A 6,224-nucleotide genomic window follows, 5' to 3' on the forward strand; every position below is an offset into this window, starting at 1 on the left:
TAGAATAATAACTTACAGCGAAAAATACAATATCATTCCAGTGAACCAGGCTGGATTTAGAGAAGGAAGATCAACGGTCGAACACCTAGTAAAGATTACAACTCAAATAAAACGTTAGTTTGCTCACAGAAAAAGTGTCCTAGCAACGTTTTTTGACGTAAAAAAAAGCCTACGATCAGGTTTGGCACAAACGTCTGTCATTCAAACTGAAATCAGTTGGAATATCTGGTAATCTCTATGGGTATATAAAAAACTTTTTTATTTTATTTTATTTTTATCTAATAGAATTATTCAAGCAAGGGTGGGAACACATTATTCTTTGCCACATAAACTTGACATGGGAATTCTACAGGACTCAGTTATAGCCCCTATTCTCTTTAATATTCTTATTCAGGATCTACCTAAGGCATTGTCAAATCGTGTAGTTTTAGTACAGTATGCTGATGCTATATGTATGTGGATGGGTGACAATCTAAAAAAGTCAACCCCACAAAGAGCACAGAATTACATACGTCGTTTGTATCAGTCTGATCTTGATAACATTGGTAACTATATGTTTGAAAATGGTCTAGCTTTGTCGACTGAAAAAAATGTATGATGTTGTTTAATTCAGGTGGTAACCCGTCTAGCATACCTATTTTAAAGTTACTTGGTGACGTCATTGATTATAAACAGGTGGTGAAGTTTTTAGGTGTTTATCTTACTTCAAAGCTGACATGGAACATTCAGTTTGATTACATCTTAACAAAGGCAAGGAAAAGTATCAATTTTATGAAAATTATAAGCCGCTTACCCTGGGGAATGGATACAAAAACATTGATAGCCGCTTACCCTGGGGAATGGATACAAAAACATTGATTCATCTTGCCAAGGCCCTTATAAGATCCATGATAACCTATGCACAAGAAATATTTTTCAGTGCACCTAAATATCTATTACAAAAGATTCAAAGTGTAGACTGTAAGGCTATCAAAATTGCCCTCGGAGTGCCCTCTCATGCATCCAATCAGGAAACATAAAAAACAGCCGGAATTCTTCCCTTAAATGAACATCGTGAGTTAGCAACAGCAAAATTAGCTGTGAGATACACTTCAATGACAAACAATTTCATTGCTGATGAACTGACAGTAAGATATGACATTGATTTTCCTAAAAGAGCTAAAGCCATTTCATCACAAGAAACAGTGGCAACTTACATTTCAAATCTGTTAAAAGAATCTGATGTTAACATGAAAGAGTTAGCTGCAAAACCACATCATTCTCCTGTTCCTTTTTGGGAAACGTTGAAAGCGGATTTTGATATCACTTATTCTGAAACAAAAAAGGAAGAAAACATCAATATCACGACAAGTACTGCCAGAATTCATATAACAGAAAAATATCAGAATCATCTCCATATATTTACAGATGGATCTGTTCTTGATGACAAAAATGCTGGTGCGGCTTTCTATATTCCTGCCTTTAAAGTTGAAAAATCTTACTTTATTGGAAAACATCTTTCCATATTCACAGCTGAGCTAATTGCTATTATACAAGCTCTGAACTATTTAGTGAGCCACCAAAAAGTTTTCTCGAAAACTGCATTCTTTGTTGATTCCAGATCAGTACTTTATGCTCTAGAATTATTCAGCCTTGAAACAAGACCTGACTTAGTTATTGAGGCAAATCATTTGGTACATTGTTTAAGAATTAAATGGACTGATGTCAGTTTTTGTTGGGTGCCTTCTCATGTGGGCATTAAGGGCAATGAAACTGCTGATAATGCAGCTAAAAGAGGAGCACAAGACTCAGAAAAATCGACATGTCTGTTTTTCCATAAAAGAGGCATACACTTTGTTAGAAAAATCAGCATGGGGTCGATTTCATAACCGATGGAAGTTAAAGTTTTAAAAACATAAAGGAACATTATTCCCTGAGAATATTATTAAAGAAAAGATACCGAATCCATCAGCTTGCTATACAAGATTAATAAATTCTATATTCTTCCGTATGAAACTTGATGCGCTGAAGATAAAGTATAGTAAAAATGTTACATGTATCTGTAGTAAGCAGTTCAGCTTGTATCATTGTTTGTTTCACTGTCAGTAGTTACGTACCTTCTTGCCCAAGTATTTCAAAGAGAATAATAATTCTGCAGATGATTTTTGTAAAGTTATTTCTGACGAGGTTCTTATGGTCGAACTTTCACAGGCATTAGTTCAAAGCCCTATTTCTACATTCCTTTAATGCACTTCAGAATTACTATCATTATTATTATTGAATTGTTACTGTTAAATGTAATTGCATGTTAGTTATGCATTTTACGGTAGTTTTCAAGTTTACCTTTTTTCTGTTTTCCTCTTCCCTGCCCCCCCTCCTCCCCCCATGCCCCTCTCCCCCCCCCCCAACTCCCCCTTCCCCGATCCCCCCTTTAAAAAATTTTTTTTTCAACGTCTAATATCACTGATAGTGAAAAGACGCTAAACGCTCAACTAAAGAACGAACACACACACACACACACACACACACACACACACACACACACACACACACACACACAACGCACACACCTCTGTATATACAAACTGATCAAATAAATATGAATATAAACTTACATACGCACATATGTACATACATACTGACAGATAGACAAAGACACAGTAACAAAAACAAGACAAAAACAAAACAAAGCAATAACAAAATACAAGCAAACAAACAAATGAAAAAAAACCTCCATCTCCCCACCCCCACCACAAACAACAACAACAACAAAACAACAATAAAAAACCCAAAACACAACAACTAACCAACCAAACAAAACCCAACACACAAACAACAACCCAACACACAAACAACAACCCAACACACAAACGAACAGTCTGGTTGTGGACAATTTTCAGGTGTGCACAAAATCTCTGTGCTTTGTCCTGACTGGTTGTTTTTCAAAGTGTTGCAACATGTAACAGACCACAATACTTACTGAGCAGCGAAAATATTATTTGTTTCTTATATCGGGCAAAGAGATCCAAGTTTTTGCCAGCTACTCGGATTATCATAACACTGTCGCACCACTTCCATCTGAATCACAGCATCTTCCGCCTTAAAACAACAACAACAAACAAACAAACATCCCAACAACAACATTTTTTTAAAACACAACAAAACGCACGCATCTAAAATATTATTCATTGCAGATGTTCACTCAGTTCCATTGTTTTGTGGGGTTGTTTTTTTTCTTTATCGATTATTTTTGTTCCTTTCGTGTTTTTTCATATCTTTTTTCTTTCTTTTCTTTGGTACCCCCCCAACCCCCCCCCCCCCTTTTTTTTTGTTTTGGTCTTTCAGATTATGTTCCACTTTGTGACTCAGTATTTAATTGAACTGGCCACTCACTTTTCGCACAACAGTTTTGAACAGTTTGTTTACAAAGTATGTGCGTGCTGGCGTGCGTGCCGGCGTGCGTGCCCCCCCCCCCCCCCCCCCCCCCCCCCTCTCTCTCTCTCTCTTGTCGGATTAAGAAACACGCTTGAGTGACCAAAATCCCTGTAGGGTGAACTCTGAGACAAAGCCCTGTTATATATGTTTCTACGGCTCTACTAAACGGTCTCCTGAGGTAGTCGGTCAGTTTAGTGGACGAGTGGTCAATGAAAACATGGTGTGTTTATCCTTCCGAATTGATTGCTTTCCTTCTCTTTCTTTCTTTTCTCCTCTACCCCAGCTTTCTATGCAACCCCAAGCGTTTTTGTTTTCTTTCTTTTTCTTTTTCTGCATTTGATTTTCCTATTGTATTTATTTATCTATCTATTATTATCATTATCATGATTTCTTCTTCTCGCCTTTCTTTTTTTTTTCGTTCTTTTTTCTTTCACACACACACACACACACACACACACACACACACACACACACACACACACACACACACACCACCCCACCCACACACACACACATGCACACACACACACACACACACCCACACACTCACCCCCCCACCCACACACACACACACACATGCACACACACACACACACACACATCTATGAATATCTATATATGTCCATTATATACAATTATTATCAATAATTATGTAATCAATCAATGAATCGAACAATCGATCGATTAATTGATCGATTGATTGATTCTTGTTGATGTTGTTGATTTTTATTGGTCTTCCTCTTCCTCGTATTATAAACATTATGTAAAAGGGTCTGCACAGGACAGCTGTAACCATGGTCAATGCAGTTTTCAGCGTCTGGATGTCACAGTGGCTCCATTCACGACAAACACGCATATAGCTGCTGTCTAATTGTTGCCCTGCCTATATATATATATATATATATATATATGTTGTTGTTGTTGTTGAACACCTGCATGCAGTAAATAAGTGGAAGACGAGGGGTGACGGGGGTGGGAGGAGGGTGAGTGAGTGAGGATGTTGGAGATGTCACCGTGACCTGCATACCAGGGCACACCGGGTCGGAGGAGGGTGAGTGAGTGAGGATGTTGGAGATGTCACCGTGACCTGCATACCAGGGCACACCGGGTCGGAGGAGGGTGAGTGAGTGAGGATGTTGGAGATGTCACCGTGACCTGCATACCAGGGCACACCGGGTCGGAGGAGGGTGAGTGAGTGAGGATGTTGGAGATGTCACCGTGACCTGCATACCAGGGCACACCGGGTGGGAGGAGGGTGAGTGAGTGAGGATGTTGGAGATGTCACCGTGACCTGCATACCAGGGCACACCGCGGGCTGTGTCAGCACTCACAGACCTGAGGTAGGGGGAATGTGGGTGATGTGGCGGCATGTTGGTGATGTGGCGGCATGTGGGTGATGCGGCGGCATGTGGGTGATGTGGCATGTGGGTGATGTGGCGGCATGTGGGTGATGTGGCATGTGGGTGATGTGGCGGCATGTGGGTGATGTGGCGGCATGTGGGTGATGTGGGTGATGTGGCGGCATGTGGGTGATGTGGCGGCATGTGGGTGATGTGGCGGCATGTGGGGCATGTGGGTGATGTGGCGGCATGTGGGTGATGTGGAATGTGGGTGATGTGGCGGCATGTGGGTGATGTGGGTGATGTGGCGGCATGTGGATGATGTGGCGGCATGTGGGTGATGTGGCGGCATGTGGGTGATGTGGGATGTGGGTGATGTGGCGGCATGTGGGTGATGTGGCGGCATGTGGGTGATGTGGCGGCATGTGGGTGATGTGGGTGATGTGGCGGCATGTGGGTGATGTGGCGGCATGTGGGTGATGTGGCATGTGGGTGATGTGGCGGCATGTGGGTGATGTGGCATGTGGGTGACTCTGCTCATCACCTCAGTTCAGTCGTTGACAGAACTGAAAAACTGATGCAACCGCCACCAATGATACTCGTAATGATAATAACATTAATTATCAGTGTACTATGATAAACTATGACATTTGTATAATAAAATGTAATTTCTTTTCCTTCTTCTCTGAGTTGTTCGTGGGCTGCAACGGCGCGTTCACTAGTATGTACATGAGTGGGCAAACTTGAAGTACGTGTATGACCGTTTTTACCCCGCCGGCCATGTATAGGCAGCCATGCTCACGGTTTTCCAGCAGGGGGGTTGATACGAGTATAATAATTGTACGTGGTATCTTTTTGTCCACATGGGTTCCCCAAAGACCAGTTTTGCTTGCAACACTGAAATTAAAACAACAACAACAACTTGCGACTGACATTGAACAACAACAACAACAACAAATAATAAATCAGTAAAACCGCAAAACGCAACAGTTATCAAGACAGGCAGCGCAGTGTTTTTTTGTTTTTTTGTTTTGTTTTGTTTTTAATTAAAAAAACAAAAACATTCTCAGCCAGAATAAGAATTCTCCAGTCAAAAGAAAGCAATCGTTACGTTTGCTCATGATAATTTCAGTTGCCCCGGCGGCCAAGGCGGCCAGACTCGCGGCCCAGCAGCCGCGGAACACAGTGAGAATATCATGATACTCGAACGTCACACGGCTAAATTCATATTCGGCAAAGATGGGTTCCAGCTAGATCCAATTAAAAAAAAAAAAAAAGAAAGAAAGAAAGAAAAGAAAAACAAACTTTCTGGTTTTGTGTTCTGGTCTTCTCAAACTAGATTTAAGTTAATAAAATAACGTGTTTTTTTGTGTTTTTTGTTTTGTTTTTTGGTCACGGTTTTTATTGCACTGGCAACACTAATTTCGAAATACAATTCAGCGCAGCAATGCACAAACACATCCACAGTGG

The sequence above is a fragment of the Babylonia areolata genome, chromosome 24 (assembly GCF_041734735.1).
Source record: "Babylonia areolata isolate BAREFJ2019XMU chromosome 24, ASM4173473v1, whole genome shotgun sequence".
In the NCBI taxonomy this organism is placed as follows: Eukaryota; Metazoa; Mollusca; class Gastropoda; order Neogastropoda; family Buccinidae; genus Babylonia; species Babylonia areolata.